We start from the raw sequence: 21779 nt of genomic DNA, 5'->3' as shown, positions 1-21779 counted from the left end.
ATACTGTACTGCTGTCCTCTATACAGTCCTGTACAGTAAAGTAAACATAAGCACAACCACTTGTAGAGGATGCACGCACGTGACAATGTACGCCAGACACGTGAACTAACTTACGTCGTGATTAGACACGCGAACACACGTTCACATCTTTGAAAGCTCGCAACTTGAAGGTTCGTATGTAGGGGACTTACCATAAAGATTTCACTATGCCTTCCCTACTGCTAACCTCCATTATTACCACACATAATTATTCAAGTTTATCATGTCAGAGGTTTTATGCTTAATTTTTAACCATAAAGAATTGTTAGCATTTTTAATAAGTCATAACATTTCACATCTATTAACGAATATCAATATAGAAACTATTTCTTACCACAATGCATCTGTTTTTCTCATCAAAACAAACAACAAGAGGGAAGTATTACCTATAGGAAAACCTCACCTTTAACAAGTTCTCTCTTTTGGGGAAAGCCTCACTAGCACCATAGCTGGGCGTGCGGAGAGCTGGAATCAGTGGTACTTGGAGGAGGAAGAGTGGCCAAGAGGGGCTCCATCTACTGGGCTCATCACCTACCACTCGGAACCCAGGAGGATTCAAGAGGGACAGCAGAGCTGCCGGTTAGGCGCATGGAATTCCCAAACCATAAACACTAAACCAGAGGCTTTATACTCGGTTGCACACATGGGCTCTGCACACGCAGAGCCGAGTTTCAGTTCATCCAAAGAAGTGAATGGCTCCCTGGCCCTTTTTAAAAACAATTTGAAACTTCTGAAAGAGCTGTAGATTCAGAATAACTCAGAGAGACAGCTTCACCCAGTGTCCCCCGGCGGTAACGTTTTGCAGTACTATAGTACAACTGCACAACCGGCATATCGACCGAGGTTGACACAATCCACTGATCTTATTCAGATCACCCCAGTTTTACTTGCACTTGTGTGTGTGGGTGTGCGTGTTGAGTTCTGTGCAATTTTACTGCCTGGGTAGGTTCATGCTTTCACCACCGCAATCAAGACACAGAAAGGTTCCCTCACAAGGATCCCTCTGTTCACCTTTTATAGACACCCACCTCCCTCTCCTGACCCTGTCTGTCCCTAACCTCTAGCAACCACTAACCTGTTCTCTGTTTCTATATTTTTCATGTCAACAAAATTATATAAATGGAATTATATAGAATGTAAGCTTTGGGGACTGGCTTTTTTTTCCCACTCAGCATAATTCCCTCCAGACCCATCCATCCAAGGGATTCATCCATATAGCTGCATGTGTCAATTCCTGGATCCTATTTATTGCTGACTAGTATTCCAATGGCGTGGATGCACCACAGTTTAACCACTGAAGGACATTTGGGTTATTTCCAGTTCTTGGCTGTTACAAATAAAGCCGCTACAAACATCCATGCAGTTTCTTCTCTGAACTTCAGTTTTCATTTATCTGGGACAAATGCCCAAGAGCACAACTGCTTGGTTGTATGGTAATTGCGTGTTTAGTCTTATAAGAAACTGCTAAACTATGTTCCAGAATGGCTGGACCAGTTTACGTCCTCACCAGCAATGTGTGAGTGATCTAGTTTCTCCACATCCAAACCAGCAATGGGTACTGTCACTAGTTTTTCATTTTAGCGATTCTGATCAGTTTGTGATCATTTTAATTTGCATTTTCCCGAAAGTCAATGATGTCAAACATCTTTCCATGTGTTTAGCTGCCATTTGTATACCTTTCGGTGAAACGTCTGTTCGTGTCTTTTGCCCATTTTCTGATTTTCTGATTGAGTTGTTGCTCTTGTTTTACTGTTGAGGTTATTCTCCAGATAGCCTTTATTTTCAGAGCAGTTTTAGGTTCACAGCAAAACTGAGCAGAAAGTACATGTCCCCACGCATGCACAGCCTCCCCACCATTAACTCGCCCCGCCAGAGTGGTACATTTACTACCACCCATGAACCTACACTGATACATCACCAGCCAAAGCCCATAGTTCACATTAGGGTTCACGCTCAGTGTTGTATATTCTATAGGTTTGGGCACACGTATAATGACATGTATCCACCACTGTAGTATAATAGAGAAGAATTTTACTGCCCTAAAAATTCTCTATGTTCTGTTTATTGATCCTTATCTCCCCCTTGACCCCTGGCAATTACTAATCATTTTAGTGTCTCCACAGTTTTACCTTTTCCAGAATGTCATGTAATTGGAATCATACATGTAGCCTTTTCAGATTGGTTTCTTTCACTTAGTAATATGCATTAAGGATCCTTCACGTCTTTTCATGACTTGGGAGCTCATTTCTTTTTTGCACTGAATAACATTCCATCGTCTGGCTGTATCAGAGTTTATTTATCCATTCACCTATTGAAGTATATCTTGGTTGCTTCCAAGTCTGTGTGATTATGAATCAAGCTGCTATAAACATCCACGTGCAGGTTTTTGTACAGACATAAGTTTCCAATTCATGTGAGTAAATCCCAAGGAGCAAGATTGCTGGAATATAGAGTAAAAGTATGTTTAGTTTTTTCAAACTGTCTTCCAAGGTGGCTGTACCATTTGCATTCCCACCAGCAATGCATGAATTCTGTCATCCCACCTTTTCACCAGAATTTGGTGTTGACAATGATTTGGATTTTGGCCATTCTGATAGGTATGTAGTGGTGTCTCATTGGTGTTTTAATTTGCAATTCCCAAATGACATACGATGTGGAGCATCTCTTAGTATGCTTTTGTGCCATCTGTATGTGTTCTTTGGTGAGGTGTCTGTTCATGTCTTTGCCAATTTTTATTTGGGTTGTTTGTTGAGTTTTAAGAGTTATTTGTATATTTTGAATAACAGTCCTTTCTCAGATGTGACTTTTGCAAATGTTTTCTCCCAGGCTGTGGCTTGTCTTCTCACAATGTTGATACTATTGAGTTTTGAGATACTATTGCTTCATCAGATATGTGGTTTAGAATCTTACTTTTCTTACAGTCTGTAGCTTGTCTTTTCATCCTCTTCACAGGGTCTTTCATAGAACAAATGCTTTTAATTTTGATGAGGCCCAAATTACCAACTGGATAGTGTTTTGGGTGTCAAGTCTAAGAACTCTTTGTCTGGCACTAAGTCCCAAATATTTTTGCTTTAATGTAAGAGGCAACCAAGGAGAGCTCTGAGAGCTGGAAAGAGGAAAACAAAGAGGCTGAAACTGGAGAAACAACAAGGCATCATGACTGTGTTGTTTTTTCCAACCCTCCACCACGAGATGAAAGTGACACAGTCCCCTTATTTTCCAACCCCCAACTTTGCAATAGAAAATAGCCCAGGTAGGGCTTCCTGTAGCACAGTGGTTAAGAATCCGCCTGTCAATGAAGGGGACACAGGTTCGAGCCCTGGTCCCGGAAGGTCCCACATGCCATGGAGCAGCTAAGCCTGTGCACCACAACTACTGAGCCTGCGCTCTAGAGCCCACGAGCCACAACTACTGAAGCCCGCATGCCTACAGCCCGTGCTCCGCAACAAGAGAAGCCACCACAATGAGAGGCCCACACACCTCAACGAAGAGCAGCCCCCGCTCGCCACAACTAGAGAAAGCCTGCATGCAGCAACGAAGACGCAGCACAGCCAAACATAAATAAATAAAATAAATTAATAAAAAATAAATACATAAAACCAAGGTTTTAAAAAATAAGTAAAAATAAATAAATAAAAATGTTCCCTATTTAAAAAAAAAAAAGGGCAGAAGAGCTGAATAATTATCTTTCCAAAGAAGACATACAGATGGCCAATAGGCACGTGAAAAGATGTTCAGCATTGCTAATCATCAGGGAAATGCAGATCAAAACCACAGTGAGACACCACCTCACACCCGTCAGAATGGCCATCATCAAAAAGTCTGCAAATAACAAACGTTGGTGAGGATATGGAGAAAAAGAAACCCTGGTACACTGCTGGTGTGAATGGAAATTGGTACAACCGCTATTCTATTCCAAAAACAGTATCAAGTTTCCTTAAAAAACTAAAAATAGAACTATCATATGATCCAGCAATGCCACCTCTGGGTACATATCTGAAGAAAACGAAAACACTAATTCAAAAAGATACATGGACCCCAATGTTCTTAGCAGCACTACTTACAACAGGCAAGATATAGAAGCAACCTAAGTGTCCATCGATAGACGAATGGATAAAAAAGATGTGTGTGCGTGTGTGTATATACACACACGCACACACACACACACACACACACACACACACAATGGAATATTACTTAGCCATGAAAAAGAATTAAATTCTGCTACTTGCAACAACATGGATGGACCTAGAGGGTATTATGCTTAGTGAAATGTCAGAGAAAGACAAATACTGTATGTTATCACTTATAAGTGGAATCTAAAAAGTAAAACAAATGAATGAATATAACAAAACAGAAACAGACACAGAGAACACACTAACTAGTGGTTATCAGTGGGGAGAGGGAAGGGGGGATGGGCAGGATAGGGGTAGAGGATTAAGAGGTAAAAGCTACTGTGTATAAAATAAATAAGCTACAAAGATATGTTGTACAGCATAGGGAGTATAGCCAATATTTTATAATAACTTTAAATGGAGTATAATCTATAAGAATACTGAATCACTATGTTGTACACCTAAAACATAATATTGTAAGTCAAATATACTTCAATTTTTAAAAAGGCAGAGATTGCTTTAGGGGATTTTTAAAAAGTTTCAACTCACAGGGAACTGTATTTAATATCCTGTGATAAACCATAATGGAAAATATTTTTTTAAAAAATCAGTGTACGTATACATAACTGAATCACTTTGCTGTACAGCAGAAATTAACACAACATTGTAAATCAACTATACTTCAATATAAAAAAATTTCAACTATATGCTACTTACAAGAAACTCACTAAATTCAGTGACATAGGTTGAAAGCAAAAGTACTGAGAGAGATATAACATGCAAACATTAATAATACATAAGCAGAAGTAGCTATATTAATATCTGATAAAGTAGATTTTAGAGCAAAGAACTTCACCAGGGTTCAAGAGGGAATTACATAATAATAAAAGGATCAATCCACCAGGAAAAAATAATGTTCCTAAGTAGGTACACACAAAATAACAGAGCCTAAAAATCCATGAAACAAAACAATAGAGTTGGAAGGGAAAAGAGACAAATCCACAGTTCTAACTGGGGACTTCCACATCCTCCTCTCAGCACCTGAGAGAATTTCTAGAAAAAAAATCAGCAAGAATAGATAAGATCTAAACAATGCAGTCCACCAACACGATCTAATTGACACATACAGATTACTTCACCCCACAAGGGCAGAATACATTTTTTTGTGAGTGCACATGACACATTCATCAAGACCTACCATATCCTAGGCCATAAAACAATCTCAAAAAATGTAAAGGCATTGAAATCATAAAGATTATGTTCTCTGCCCATAATGGAATCAATTTTTCGACCTCAGTAAGATGAAGAATGCAGGAGGGACTTCCCTGGTGGCACAGTGGTTGAGAGTCCACCTGCCAAAGCAGGGGACACAGGTTAGATCCCTGGTCTGGGAAGATCCCACATGCCGCGGAGCAACTAAGTCTGTGCGCCACAACTACTGAGCCTGCGCTCTAGAGACTGCGAGCCACAACTACTGAGCCCACGTGCCACAACAACTGAAACCCACGCGCCTAGAGCCCGTGCTCCGCAACAAGAGAAGGCACCGCAATGAGAAGCCCGCACACCGCAACTAGAGAAAGCCTGCGCGCAGCAACGAAGACACAACGCAGCAAAAATAAATTTTTAAAAATCGTTAACTTTATTAAAAAAAAAGGATGCAGGAAAATCTCTAAACACTTGGAAATTAAACAAGATACTTCTAAAACATCCACTGGTCAGAAAGGAAGTTTCAAAGGGAAATTTAAAATATACATAGAACTGCATGGAAATGCTCACCAATTTTTAAAAGTTTGAAAGGTTTACAATGAAGAGAACTTAGGTCTCTTTTTCTAAGTCACTCATCAGTGTCTTTCTTCCCCAGGCTGAGTTATTCCAGTGTGCCTGACCATTCCATTTCCTGACCCCTCAATCATTTTTTGGTCATTTGTAACGCAATCTCTCCTCCCAGGTCACAGCCCTCTGCAAATTTTCATTCATATTATATCCACCATATTATTCTGCAGGTAGGAAAATTTAAGGAAAGGAATTTTTCCTTTCATAGAAGGTGTCAGAGAGCAAATGTGTCCAAAAGTGTCAATAAAGTCTCGATTTTAGGAATGGCTCCTAAAGAGAGCTGAAAAGGCTCTAATGCGGTTTAAAATGTGGCAATTAACTCCTGAAAGAATGCCCGAGAACCTCTAATGAGCTTTGCATGTTTCCTCTTTTTAGAAGTGGGGTTGAATGAGTTATATTGTTCACACTTGGGAGGTGTGAAGCTTACCTAAAGTAAGCTTGATGACGTTTAGGCCAAGTACCATGAAAGCAACATGGTACTCAAACACCAATCTTCAGAAATGAAAGAAATATACATAGCGCTGCAAACGGAAGCGTTTTTCTTTTTGAAAAAGTCAGCTGTGGGTACATGAGTGGGTATAGCTTTGCCTTCCATCAGGCAGGGACCCTGCTGAGGACGGTGGTGACGCGTTAATTTCAGCAGCGTGTGTCTGAGACGAGAAACATAGCACATGTTTCGTGAGAAGTTTCACTTGGGGACAGAGGTTCAGGCTGGCTTTGGCGGTGGTCTGAGGGCCACCTGGACAAGTCAGGTTTCTGGCTACTTCTGGAACGGGCTCACTTCCAGGCCTCATTAGGTGAAGTTAGACTGGAGCCAGGGCGGGGAGGAGGGGTATGGGGAGGGGTCCAACCCCCTGGGGAGTCTGTACAGTACTCGCCGGAGCCCTTCAGACCCAGGGCAGCACCAGACACATCCATGCCCGCCCCGGGTGAGTCTTGTTGGAGTTGGGTGCGCAGCAAAGGAGGATAAGATCTGGTCTCTGCCCCCAAGAATTTTACAATCTTAGTGGGGAGGTAAGGGACAAAGGAAACAATCAACCAGCACATGCCTTGTGCTGAGATGAGAAATTGCTGGAAACAGTGGAAACAGGTTGGAAAGGATGGAGATGGCAGCAGGTAGCAGGGCTGAGGCTCCATGGCCACACCTTTGTCCCCAAAAGCTGACTTTCAGTGGGACATCACCCTCTGAAAGCTTGTCGAGAAGGTTGCCTGAGTGGAGAAAAGCCACCTTCCTATGAAACAGAACCACCCTTGAGTGCTGGCATCCCCTTTGCCGTCATTCTGTTATATCAGGACAGCCAGAAAGTGTCTTGGTGATGAGATTTGACGACGGTGCACTGACTCTTTGCTGGAATCGTGTGCTGTTACCTCAGGTCTAAACGTCACAATCTCTGCTCTGAACTTAGGGCATGAATTTGAAGCTGGTTTGTCTTTCTGGTTAGGCTCTGCTGAGGTGCCCACTAAAATTCATGGGCATTTCCCAATCACATAAACATGAAGGGGTGAGAAAAGAATCGAGAAGCAGACTGGCCAGGAGGAGGAACCAGCCCAAGCCTGGGAAGCCACTGGCACAGCTTTCCTCAGGAGATAAAACATGCACATTAAACTACAATGACATATTGTTTCACTGATCAGATTGGTGAAGCCAAAAATGGGCCACTGAGAATCAGCATTGGTGAGGGTGTAAGAAATAAATGGATGCTCAGGTCCATGGCTGGTGAGCATGTAAATCAGTAGACCTTTTTGACCTGCAGTATCTACTGAAATGTTTCAAGGTCATACCTTTTGATCTGGTATTTCTACTTTTAAGATTTAAGGCTCCAAAACTCTTCTATAAGTGCTCAAAGACTCAAGAATGTTCCTTGTGGCTTTGTAATATAGAAGTAACCCAGATGAACTCTGAAGATTAAATAAATGTTGGGATCTTCACATGTGGAATACTACACATGTCTTAAGAATGAGTTAGACCTGTTTGTCCTGATGTGGAAAGTGAAAAATGCAAAAGCTCAGAGCAGCTTCGATGGTATGAGTCCACATCCGAAATAATCAATAGCAACAATAGTAGAGTTAATATCAGTGCAGAAGAAGAAGGTGGAGAATCAGGCACCAATATTTGGCAGTGCATCGCTAGAAGAGAAATGATGTACATTCCCGGAAAGTTTGGAATTTTAAGTAACTTTCAAACTTAAGTAACTGCATCATTTAATCAGAAAAAAAAATAAACAACAAGGTCCTACTGTACAGCACAGGGAACTATATTCGATATCCTGTGATAAACCATAATGGAGGGCTTCCCTGGTGGCGCAGTGGTTGAGAGTCCGCCCGCCAATGCAGGGGACACGGGTTCGTGCCCCGGTCTGGGAAGATCCCACATGCCGCAGAGCGGCTGGGCCCGTGAGCCATGGCCACTGAGCCTGCGCGTCCAGAGCCTGTGCTCCGCAATGGGAGAGGCCACAACAGTGAGAGGCCCGCGTACCGCAAAAAAAAAAAAAACACAAAAAAAAAACACCTCATAATGGAAAAGAATATGAAGAATATATATGTATAATTGACATGCTTTGCTGTACAGCAGAAATTAACACAACATTATAAATCAACTATACTTCAATAAACTTTTTTAAAAAAGAAATGAAAAGAAAACAAAGGTAGGACCCATCCTAGCGTAGTTCTGAAACACATTTCTATCCAGTGAATATTCGCAGGAGTTATTCATGATGTTCGTAAACACCTGAGCGGATGAGGAGATACTTCACAGAGGCGTCAGGACACGGATCTCCTGTGTGAATAAACAAGGGGAGGTATGGCCAAGGCCATGTGGCAGGTTCATTTAGAGCCCCACATCACATCCAAGAGTTGCAGTTGGTTGTGGGTTTTGAACGAGGAATTTTTAAGTCTCTTGAAGTCTCGGTTTTCTTATCTGTAACTTGCAGTTGGGTGAAGTGTCCTTTTTAAGGACTGGTTGAGTTGGGCTCAGCGGGCAGGTCAGCGGAGTACAGGTGAGTGATTGCTGGCCATGGCAGCACCGTCACATCTGCTAGGACTGGGGCAGTGAGAGCTGGCCACCCAACACTGAGTTAGCCTAGAATAACCTAGGTAGCCTTTCCCACTCCAGTAATTTCATTCATTCCAGGCCTCCACTTCCCCATCTATACTTGACTGAAGAATATCAGGAAAAGAGAGACAGACACACAGACAGGGAGAAATGTATTAGGAAGAAGAAAATACGAGTGGTGACGGGGACTGTTGGGAGGGAGGGAAGTTACAGATGAGTTACTGGATGTGCAAATCACATGAACAAGTGTTTGAAACACAAACCCGGGCCCCAACAGGCGATGACGGACACCCAGCCACAGAGCCCCGGGGGGCCTTCTCCACAGCGTGGCCATTGATCCAGCCCAGGTGTGCGCAGCCTTGGCCACCCTCATTTTCCCTTCCTGCCCGAGGCCTCCCCGCTGCTCAGGAAGCTGCGAGGTCCCGGCTATGCGTGCAGAACTCGGCAGCTGGTCAGGAGCCCAGGGAGCAAAGAGGGGGCAGGTGGGGGACAGTTCCAGGCCCATTCTCACCCTGAGAGCAGCTTTTGTGGCAAAGACAAGCCATCGTGTTAACTTGAGACAGTCTTTCAGGGCTTATGCCTTTCCTGCCGGGCGGGGCTGGGCCCAGGAAGAAAGATAAAGTCACCAACGATACTGGAGCCACTACAGTGCATCTTGTGGGCACTCTGACCCTCATGAGAGCTCCCCAAGGCAGGCACTGTGATGTGCATTGAACACATGAGGGGCCAGCAGGTGGTCAGAAAGGTCAGACAGCTTGTTCAAAGTCACCCAGCCAGAAAGAGACAGGGGCAGGGTTCAAACCCAGCTCTGCCCAACTCCCCTCCCTCTGATATCGCTGCCTTGCATTTTTGCCTTTGGTTCTTTCCAGGGATGTCTCCTGTCCCTTCCAGACCGAAAGCCTGACATGCCGAAAGCAGGCTGTCTTCTGTCTCTGTTTGTGATGCCCTTTTGAATACATTAGAAGGTTAACCTCAAAAGATACTCCAAAATCAATAAGAAACCTCAGCAATAATTGCAAAGCCATCACGCCTACAATGTCATGTTGCCTAAAAGCATCTGTGGTCGTTCAGGTCTCGGCCCTGCATCCCTGTGTGAGCGGACCGTCCCTGCTCCAAGCTCCGACTGCTGCTGTCACGCACTTGGCACTAGAGCGTGCCAGCCTGACCTGACCCCCTGCCTCTCGTCTCTGACTCGCTGCAAGGTACACTGGCTCTCACCCCATCTGTGGTCCCTCATATCCAACGTCTCTGAGCACGGGAGGGTGACCGGCCGAAGGCACAGTTCTGTAACGATTCACGCCTTGATTGGAATTTGCAGAGCAGATTTGGGGCACACGGGTGGAGGTCCACGGCGCTAGACAGTGAACTGAAATCGGTATGTCACTACCCCTCCTGGGCATGACTGCCATCAGGTGAGATCCCTGAAAACCAAGTCATCTCCAAGATGCGGAAGGACAGGTCTCTAAGGGTGTTTCAGTCGCCCCTGGGGACAGGCTTGGGAAGAGGCAGAGGGGGGAACAGGGAGAAGGAGGATGGGGGTGGGGCAGACCCCTCCATAGCTGTTACAGGTTGAAGTGTGTCCCCCTCACATTTACAGGTTAAAGTCCTAACCACCAGTACCCCAGAACGTGAGCTCATTTGGAAATATGATCATCGCTGATGCGACTCATTAAGATGTCATAGTGGGATAGAGCGCACCTTAATCCAAGGTGGCTGGTGTCCTTACAAAGGGGGAATTTGGACATAGATGCAGGTACAAGGGGAAGGCCATGTGAACATGAAGATGGCCATCTTCAAGCCAAGCAGAGAAGCCTGGAGCAGACCCTTCCCTCACACCCCCCAGAAGGAAGCAACCCTGCGAACACCTTGATCTCGGACCTCCAGCCTCCAGACTGGGAGATAACACATTTCTGTTGTTTAAGCCACCCTGTTTGTGGTACTTTGTTCCGGCAGTCCTAGCAAACAAATACAACAGCTCATTTTCAACATTCTACAAAGAGAAACCTGGACTGTTTACAACAGTTCTCAGTGTAAGGTTACACATTAAAATACAGCAAAGTCAGAGTTACATGCTTCCAGCCTAAAATAGGATGATGGACTCTCCGTGATATTTCCCTCACTTCTCAGGAAACCTTCCAAGAACCATCTACATATCAAGGGCAGTGCTGTGTCACCTGCAGGAGACATCTGTGTCTTAATTGACAGATTTGTAAATATGCACACACACACAAAAACAGAGAGCGGATACCCTAAGCAGAAAGTCCTAAATATTAGATGAGAATTAGATTATATGCACGTTGATTACGTGTTTTAGTCCTCTGTATAATTGTTGACTGGAAATCTGTGCATCTGAAAAATGATGTAAGTTTTCACTTATTATCCTTACATATTTGTAACACACTGAAGAAAAAATCCATACAATATGGGCTTCAAAACAAATGGAATCCAACCAAGATGTTCTTTGTTTAAGGAACGTGTTCTGAATTAGGGCCATGAGAACATTCACAATTTTGTGGCAATTCTGCAAAATAGGATTTACCTTGATGACTTTATAAAACTTTGCACTGTAATTTTACCTACAGACATTCTGATTTTTCTGTCATCTGATATGCATTTTGCTGGGTGAAAGCATAAACATGAATTCCATTTTGGGTTTTTTCCTCATCACTGGTAACTGTCACCCAACACCCACAGACAGGACACGAGCTCACTAAAGGTAGAGGTGGCTTTCAATTTGCCTCATGCAACATGGCACAGTGTCACACGCATGGACTCTGCAATAGCTCATTCATTCATTCAACAAACATACACGCTTCCCCCGTTACTGTGCCCAGCATCCTGGATGGTGAGGAATTCCGCAGGATAGAATAACACATCCTAGAAGGAAAGCAGTGCAGAGCTATTTTTTTCTATCTACATAGACGTAGTCTATACACATATAGATTCACCACCTTGTTTAAGATTATTTGGGTCAAACCCAGCAGGCCAGTTTTCTATTTGTTCTCTGAGGGCTCTGGAAGGTCTGGGTTGGTGGCAACAGGACATAGGTCTCGCTGGCTCTTTCCTAAGGATCGTAGCCCTAGGACGGGGAGGAGAGCTGTAATACAGAATGTCTTCTCTAGTTGACCGCTTTTGACTAAAATAACAACATTCACTCTGACATAATGACTGCACCAATTAGACTTAAGCAAAGAAAAAACTCTGATGGAATAAATTTAGTCGTGGGAATGGAAACCTCTCCAGCAATTATCTGTGTCCTCCCAGGGGTTGGGTGACAGGCATGGTGCAGGCTGGACGTCTACAGGGAGGCCCAAGCTTCTGAGTTGGGGACGGGGCGGGGGGGTACCTACCCGCTACCAGCTCCTCGCTGGGCATTGCACCTTCTCTCCTGCCTTGCATCCCCAGCACAACCTGGAGGGGGCGTTGCAGAGGCAACAGGGAGGGCTGAACAGCGGGGTCTGGGCAGCAGGAACGACGAAAACAATCCTTGGGCTGAAGCTTCCAGACTCTTGCTTGAATGGAAGCCCCCAAGGGCAGGACCTCAGTCCATCCAACCGTGCACAGAGCGAGTAAATACCAAATGAAAGAATGGCTGGATCCAGTTTCAAGAACATTAAAATAAAGCCATTCTTATAACAGCCCACGTCCTTTCTCTGGGTGCCTGCACACGTAGGGGGCTCCTCCAACGCAACCCCATTTGTGTATAGAAGACTCGAGTGGGGTATAGGGCTGTGGTCATGATTTCTTGGGGTACCGAATGGCAAATCAAGAGACTTGAAACTTTAAAAACGAACAAAATAAAATGGAGGCTCCATTAGAAAGTACTTTTGAGTAATTGTTCGAAAGTACAAACGTCACTCTGCTGTGGCCAACAGAAACAAGTGTTTACTCTATTTTGCTTTTTAAATGAAACTGTCAACCAAGCTGAAAAATCCTTTTCATCCCCGGCTGCCGCCTATGAGGACGCATGAGGCTGTGCATCGGTGCAGACGCTCACTCGGCAAGGCTGCAGCCCCTCCCTGGGGAGGCTATTAGTGTCCTGACTTCTCGTAAAGACAGGGAGACATGAGAAGCTGATTACTATTCAGATCAGCAGCCAGGCCCAGGCTGCCTGGAACTGACATCGCCAGGTAAATAAAAGGGCATATTCACTACAGACGGAACATGTTGTCCCATCCCACTGTGGAAAGGGGACATACCTGCACCCGTGGCATTTGTGGCCCCCGTATAGAAATGCCTCCAGCCCCCCAAATGCAGGGATCATGCATTGTGCACAATGTAATTTCTTATTTGGTGTCGCTTAGCACTCCGTCATCCCCAACATCCTTAGCCGGCAAGTACCTGGACCACTGGGACGTAGCATCAGGTGGGAATGGATCACAGCCCGGGGTCTGATTCTTGGTCCCTCCACTCATTTCCTGGGTGGTGGCCTCTCTGCATGGGACACTGGCCACTTGTCGATTACGCCCTGTATCAAACAACAACAGCAAAGCCGTTGGCTCCGTGGCTTAAATGGATTAAGGAAATGACCTCATGATAATAGCTAACCTGTATTGACCTCTTTCTCTGTGCCCAGGACTGTGCTTCATAATCATTATCTCACAACAACCCTGTGAGGCTGTTATCACCCTCCTTTTCCAGGTAAGGAAGCTGTGCACAGAGAGGTTAAGTAACCTGCCCCAAGTCACACAGCCAGCAAGGGAGGTAGCCTGGACTCCAGTCTGGTTTGTTTCTGACTCCAAGCCCATGCCTGCCCCTGCACACAGCCTGGGGGTAGACAAAGCATCCCTCTCCCCGCTCCCCTCCCTCAAAAGGGTTAGCACGATCCATAGAGTTGTGGAAGGTGGTTTCTCAGTCACATGCAAATTCGATTTGCCTTAAGTATCAATCCCACTTTATCTAAAAACCCATCTTAACGTGAACTTGCAGGGAGCTGAAGGGGGCTGTCGTGATGCAGGAGCTCAGGGCCCCTCCTGGGAATGTCTGTGGTAAGGCTACACTCTGCCTTATAAATCTTGTCCAGGAAAAGAAAAGAAGCTGGATTGTGCAGGGGTAAAGTTACTCCAGCTGCCGGGACCCCCGCCTCCCAGACTTGGGGAGGTCGGGGGGCAGCCAAGCCCATCTGATGCCTGGCCCAGAGGGCCATGTTTGAAGCAAACGTTCTCAGGTTTCCAAGGAGCGAAGGTTCGCTGGGGAGCTGGGACTGAAGGATGAATCCATGCTGTGTGTTTCCTTAGATAAGTTGAGGGTGGCAGACAGCATAATGAGTCCGACTCCTTTCGGGCTCAGATAAGATTGAGGCCCCTGTCTCTGAACGTGTTATTAATACTCAGTTTGGTCTGCTGCCTGCCCGGGCGGAAAGGAGAGAGAGCTGTTCTTTTCCTGCAGAGTCAAGAGATGCAGGGGCTTCCCCAAGGCAGGGTGACCCCAGGGTTACAAACCCAAGAGGGCAGAGCCAGGCCAACCACATTGGGTCCCATCCTTGCATCTTGGACACTCAGCGCCAGCTTGGTCACTGAGGCTGTGGCCACGACCTCTCTCTTCCTTGCAGTGTAACCACGTTTACTCAAGCATGGATATGGTACAATAAATATTGCGTTTTCATAAATCTGTTTGTGAGATCCAGCGGTATGCCAGAAACTATGAAATATGCATCAAAATCTATGACAGCCTCCTCTGAGCATTTTAGACAAATCTTTACCTGCGAGAACACTGCAGGGCTATCATCTAGACTCCAGGAAACACTCGAAGCTTCTTCTCCATTGCAGTGAGATATTAGCAAAACACTTTTTTTTTTAATGCAAGTTCGTTCACCTTTGGGATCCCCATGTCCTGCACCTTCACCCTAGGAAACACGTGTTTCCATTTGCATGAACCGTACCTACCAGTGCCCCCTGCCATCCCCACTCCGTGCTGGTTCCATCTGCCAGGGAGACACCCAGCCCTCCTGGGTCCACGGCATCCCCTAGCGCAGCGCTGCAGCTGGCTTCCTCACGCTGCCCTGCTTCCTGCTGAGAAGACAGTCAGTATAAGGTAAGGCATGTGCCTCCCCCCCACTCCCAGCCTCCCGCCATGGTCCTTCTGTCTTCAAGTATCCAATACAGTAAGTCCCCTACATACGAACCTTCAAGTCGTGAGCTTTCAAAGATGCGAATGTGCGTTCGCATGTCCAGTCACATAAGTTAGTTCATGTGTCTGGTGTACACTGTCACGTGCATGCATCTTCTAAAAGCGGTCGTGCTTTTGTGTGCTTTACTGTACAGCACTGTATAGACTACAGCAGTACAGTGTCTTTATTTCAAGCCCAGGATGTCTGGAAGCAACCGTAAAAGCAGCGGTGACGTAGCTGGTACTGTACTGTAAGATTAAAAATGTTTTCTTTATTTTTTGTTTGTTTTCTATGTATTATTTGTGTGAAAAGTATTATAAACCTATTACAGTACAGTACTATATAGCCGATTGTGTTAGTTGGGTACCTAGGCTGACTCTGTTGGACTTACGAACAAATTAGACTTACAAACGTGCTCTCGGAACAGAACTTGTTTGTATGCTGGGCACTTATGGTAAACATTTACACGTAGAGAATGAGTTAATTCCTCTAGAGACACTCTCTCTCACACGCCCACCCATATTCTCTCTAACCCCTTCCTCTTCCTTATTTTCTTGAAACTCATTGGAGTTTCTCCAGGAAACTCTGTACACACCTCCTAACCCTCTTTTCCTTGCATTTGGGAGCCAAATGTGAACCAGAATTAGGGATGAATGATGTAAAAGTGGTGCTGGGGGGCTTCCCTCATGGCGCAGTGGCTAAGAATCCGCCTGCCAATGCAGGGGACATGCGTTTGAGCCCTGGTCCAGGAAGATCCCACATTCCACGGAGCAACTAAGCCCGTGCGCCACAACTACTGAGCCTACGCTCCTTGTTGAGCCCACAAGGCACAACTACTGAGCCCACGTGCCGCAACTACTGAAGCCCGTGTGCCTAGAGCCCATGGTCCGCAACAAGAGAAGCCACTGCAGTGAGAAGCCCGCGCACCACAATGAAGAGTAGCTCCCGCTCACCGCAACTAGAGAAAGCCCGTGCGCAGCAACAAAGACCCAGCGCAGCCAAAAATAAATTAATTAATTAATCAAAGAAAAAAGTGATGCTGGGGATGCAGGTCCACCCAGGAAGAGACATGCCCGCCTTTGCCGTGGAGATAGGTGCAATGACACTCCAATGTTGTTTCGAAAGCTCTGGAAAGTACCCAGAAGTGCCTTTCAATCTCCATGAACCTCTACCTACTCATCCGATTTCTCCAAGGAAACCCGCTTTCCTCCAGCACTAGCATTCAAGGTGAACTTCACAAACACGATTTTCCTCAATGCGATGGTTTTTCTGTTGTCCTCCGCAGAGAGCGCCTTGAAGATGTGGTTATTTTCCCCTGAGCAGTGCATCCAGATGTGGCTTGAGTTGGTTGTGGGCTGCTCTACAGGGTAATCTAGTTCCATTTATGTGCAACACGCTCTCTACGGAGAAGCGTGGTCTGAGTACCAACCATTTACCCCATGCCGCTTGGGCCCATGCCTGGGTGGGGGGCACTTCTGGTGCATCACCTCAGCTCCTGTCGGCCTCACCTCTTGTTTCAGCCACTGATCTGGGGACCAGGTCCCTGCAGGTTGCAACCAGCTTCACACAGGTGTGAACAGCTGGATTCCTGTCTCACCACACCTGTTTCTGATGGTGAGATGCGATGCCCGGGGGAAAGGTCTCACACACACATCACCTGAAAGTGCAGAGTTAACACCTGTGAGGACGGCAGGGGAGTCAATGCTCCCCACTTCAATGCTCAGGTAGAGGGTTCTGAGTCTTTACTCCAGAAGATTCTTCAGAGCTCCAAGGAGCAACATCTAGCGACCCTTTGCGGTGTCCAGCTGGATAACACACCTCTCCCCTGTCTGCTCCCTCACCCCCACTCTCTGGGACCACCCAGTTTATTTATTTGTTTGTTTGTCTGTTTATTTATCCCTGAATAAACCAGTCACATCAGACCTTGTCTCAGGATGTACTTTGTGAGGAAACCAATGGAGACAGACTGTTTCTCAATGCTTCCAACTACACACGTGGATTAGCTGGAGAACCAGACAGGAAGGCAACTTCTTAACACAACTTCTGTAAGCATGACTGTGGCTCATTTTGGTGCTCTGGGCACCTGAACCAGAAATATATTTGTGACAAACCCCAGAAGACCTTCTATGAACATGAGGATCCATAAAAACAATCAAAGGAAGAGCTGGTCCTTGCTCTAGAATGAGGACAAAAGGCAATTTATCACATAGTTAACTTGAGCATAAATGCATCAAACTATCTCCAGGTAATAGAAACAGATTCTGACATTAATTTCAATTCTCCGCACCACCAAAAGTGAGACTGTTTTTAACAGCACGTGGAGAACAGACGGTCTCTGCTCTGTGCTGAGCCAGATCCCTCGGCTTCTGCATTTTCTCTTCTCTGGATTTTGCCTGTTCTGCAAAGTTTGCACTGGGACATCATTTCTAGGATCGGGTTCAGAGCTGAGCCCTGGAAGTTTTACTGGGTGGACTGCAGAGAAGGCTTGGTTCCCCCCACCGGGGACTCTGCAAAGTGCCTCCCCCTGTGTGGAGCGCCCCGCAGTGGTGCCCCTGGAGCCTGCACAGCCTGGGCCCCTGGGTCTCCTGGTCTCAGACCCCTTGCTCCCCAGCTGATCTGTTGCCAAGACTCCAGATTCATCCTCTGCCCCTTTGCAGAGAAGAGTGGCTTCCCAGCTGGGGTCTGAGCTAAGAGGGATTCCCCCCAGGGAGCAGGGATAATCGGTCCCCTCCCTTCTTGTCCTCAGATCACCCCCCTCCAGGCAGCACTGTGGACTCATTGTCTCACTACTTCCTGCCCAAAGTCCTGTGAGCTACAAAGAGACAGAGGTAGCCCTCCTGCTGGCACACGGGCCTCTGGGCACCAGGAGAATGTGACCTGTTGGAAACAACGTGAGGTGGGATAAAAGGGAATCCAAAAGCTGGGGATCGGCCAGGTGGTCAGCCACTCCCCTCTGGCTCTGGAGACAGCCTTGTGCAGGCGTTAGCATATGGGATGGGTGGGGAGTGGAAAGCAAAGCTGGGCAGGCCTGACAGTTCTATAAATATTCTAGTTCTGTTGGGTAGGAAGAGCATAAGATGTGAATTATTTTACCTCAATAAGAGAAAAACCCAGGCAGGGATCCCGCCTGAAGGAGGCGGGATGCTTTCCTACCCTCGTCTCCCTCTCACTTCTAGAAAGCTCCAGGTGGAGCTCCCTAATTGCCTGGCGAGGGAGGGTCAGGGGAGGGTGTCTCTGTAGGGGCTGACTCTCTGAAGGCCTGGGGAGGGGGAAGGGGACGGTCACCGGGCTCTTTCCAAGGTAGAAGAGGGTGGTGGCTACAGAGCGCCAGCTGGAGACCAAGGGGGCTGAGTACTCAGAGGGCCTCAGTCCAAAACCCACCTTCACTCGTTTGCTCCAGGGAGGCTTGGGGGCCTCAACCTCACCCCCCAGGTCCTGGACAGGCTCATACACAGCCGGGGCCTTTTAATGCACTCAGGGAGAGGCCAGCAACCCCAGAGTTCTCTCAGCTTCCTCTGGATTTGGGGGGAGGTTGGTTCGTTTTTTGGCCACACCATGCGGCCACTTGCAGGATCTTAGTTCCCCAACCACGGAATGAACCCATGCACCCTGCAGTGGAAGCGCAGAGTCTTAACCACTGGACCGCCAGGGAACTCCTAGGTTTTGGTTTTTATTTCACATTTAGTCTTACCAAATGCATTCCAACCCTACAGACTCTTAGAACTCAAGGAGGAGATGCTTATTTTTACGAACTAAGTCAACATAGAAGAAGTGGAAAATCCACACTTCTTAACCCAAATGCTATTGTTTCCCTTGATTCTTTTAAAGAATCTACTTTATACCCAACTAGGGGTGTGTCTTTTTAGTTCTCAGCATAATTATGGTCGGCTTAGAAAACACCATTTTAAAAATCTAAAACACTACCCCAGTTCTTAGAAAGAGTTCTCAGACTCCTGTTAAATCCCAGGAGAAATGTAATGCACCCAAACCCAAGCTAACTTAGCTACAGTCTCAAGGGGTGTATGAATCACCCCTCTCCCCAGTCCGTCCATGGATGGATTCAATATCCCTCTATATCTGTTCAGTGTGTGAGGCCAAGTACTACACCTGGTCCAAAGAGCTGGTTCTAAGCTGTTTTTAGAAGACTGATTCTCTAAAGAAAGTCTAAGGAAACAGTCTTGGACTTTGCACATGCTGTTCCTCTGCCTGGAACTCTCTGCCACTCCCTGTACCCGGTTATTTTTCAGAATTCTGTGGGCTGACTGGGCTCATACAGGTGGTTCTCACTTAGAGTTTCTCATGCACTTACAGTCAGATAGTGGCTGGAGCTGGAACCATCAAAAGGAGTCTTTATTCACATGTCTGGAATCTGCTGGGCTGGCCAGAACAGCGGGGGGCTGACTGTAGCTCTAATCCACGAGGCTCACTTGGGCCTCCTCACAGCATGGTGGTCTTGGGGAGGTTGGACTTCTTACTTGGCATCTGCCCTCCTCCTGAACAAGTGTTCCAGAAGGTCTGGGCGAAAATTCAAGGCTTCTGAGGACCTAGGCTCAGAAGACCCAGAGTCACTTCTGCCACATTCTATAGGTCAAGTGGGGCCAGCTCAGATTCAAGGGGAGAAGAATTAAATTCCGTATTTCAGTGGAAGAGCAAAGAATGTGTGGCCCAGGATCCCACCTATGACACCATGTTATCTTTAGTCATCATGTCTCCTTAGGTTTCTCTAGACTGCCACAGTTTCTCAGACTTTCCTTGTTTTTCATGACTTTGGCAGGTCTGAGGATTACTGTTCAGGTATTTTTTGGACTGTCCTTCAATTTGGGTTTGTTTGATAAATATCTCATGGTTAAACTGGGGTAATGGGTTTTGGGGAGGAAGGCCCCAAAAGTGGTTACCGATCAAGGGTACATGACTTATTACTGTTGCTATTTACCTCGACCACCTGGCTGAGGCTGGGTTTGTCAGCTTTCTCCACTGTAAAGTTACTCTTTTCCCCCTCTTTTCATACCATACTCTTTGGAAGCCATTATGCGTGGCCCACACTTAAGGACTGGGGAGTTATGTTCTGCCTCCTTGAGAGAGAAGTATCCATATAAATTATTTGGAATTCTTCTGTATGAGACACTTATCTATAATCCCCCATTTGTTTATTTATTTATCATTTATTCATGTCAGTATGGACTCATGGATATTTATTCTATATGCTGCTTATACTCCAATATTTTATTGCTCAAATTGTTCCAGCTTTGGCCACTGGAAAGTGCTTGCATTTGGCTCCTCTGTCCCTTTGACCTGCCCCCATCACCGTGTTCCTTGAGCACTCCCTTATTCTCTGACACTGTAAGATGCTCCAGTCTCACCCTGTACCTTTCCTGCCGGCCCTGGAATCAACCACTTCTTCAACAAGCCCTGGTTCCTTTTAGTTAAGGTTGGTATTAGAACCCAAGATCTGGGTACCTGGTTGGGCAGCAGGATTTGTAATTCTGGATCTAAACTCACATTGGTTTCCAACACTGAGCGCACACGAGAAGCACCTTGTACACTGACGGCAGCAGGGCAAGTGGTTCCCCACAGGTTTCTGAGGCTCCACACCGCACATCACCCTCCGCACATCACACATTATTTACCGGATAAGATATGCATTCAGTTGACATTTTTTTCTTTGCAGTTATTTGCAAGTACTGTTTCCACCAACATTTACTGAAGTTGAAGTATCTTAGCAGAATTTACTAAGCCAGGCACTGCTAATGTTCTCTCTGTCGCCCCCTGGAGGTTGATCCTCCTCTCAAAGCCCAGAGAACGTGGAAAGTGAGGACTTGATTCTCTCAAGGTAATAAGGGGGGCTCAGGATCTAAGCCAAGGCCATCTGAGCCCAAGACACTAACGTGACTACCTTCTTTCTGGAACCAAGAAGAGAGCTCTAATTGGGATTAAAGTGCGTTTGTGTATGTTTGTGTGTGTGTTGTGTTTGTATACAGGAGAGTGTGTGAGCATGTGAGAGCCGTGTGTGTGTGGATTCTGAAAGTGTGCGTGAGACCAGGCGTATGTGTCATTGAGGTGAGTGTGTGCCTGTGAACTGTGAGAATGTGGTGTGTAAACTTGATATTATGTATGGGTGTGTGTGCGAGGATAATATGTGAGCATGAGTGTGTGTGTGTGTGTGTGTGTGTACATGTGCAAGTGTGTGAAAGTGTGTGAGCTTGGGGTGGGAACAGGCAACACCCAGTCCCTGGGGCAGTCGGCCCGGTGACACGAGCCCCCCGGCTGTCCTCCGTCCTCACGCCGCCTTGAACTTGCCAGCCCACCCTGCACTCGCAGGAGGGAGCGGAGTCCCGGGCCCGGGGCTCCGAGCCTGGCTCAGTGCCAAGCCTCACCTCTCGTCTCCTCCAGAGAACCTGGGTGCAGCACCAAACAACCAAATCTTTGCCTTTTCTGCCATCACTAACTACAGCTCCACAAGTTCCCACGTGGCTACATTTGCCATCGCCATAATTAGCAATTCTCTGACATCATATGAACACTAGTTATCTATTCCCTTGGAGGCAAAGCAAATTCACGGGATGCCACTGGTAAGTGGGTAGGTTCTGCTCCGGAGAGAAGCTTGGCACTTGTGTGTTAGTCACACTGCAGC

Source organism: Monodon monoceros, unplaced genomic scaffold, assembly GCF_005190385.1.
Source record: "Monodon monoceros isolate NGI ecotype Baffin Bay Population unplaced genomic scaffold, NGI_Narwhal_1 Super_Scaffold_19, whole genome shotgun sequence".
Taxonomy (NCBI): domain Eukaryota; kingdom Metazoa; phylum Chordata; class Mammalia; order Artiodactyla; family Monodontidae; genus Monodon; species Monodon monoceros.
The sequence above is the reverse complement of the archived record's forward strand: the minus strand, read 5'-3'. Positions refer to the sequence as shown.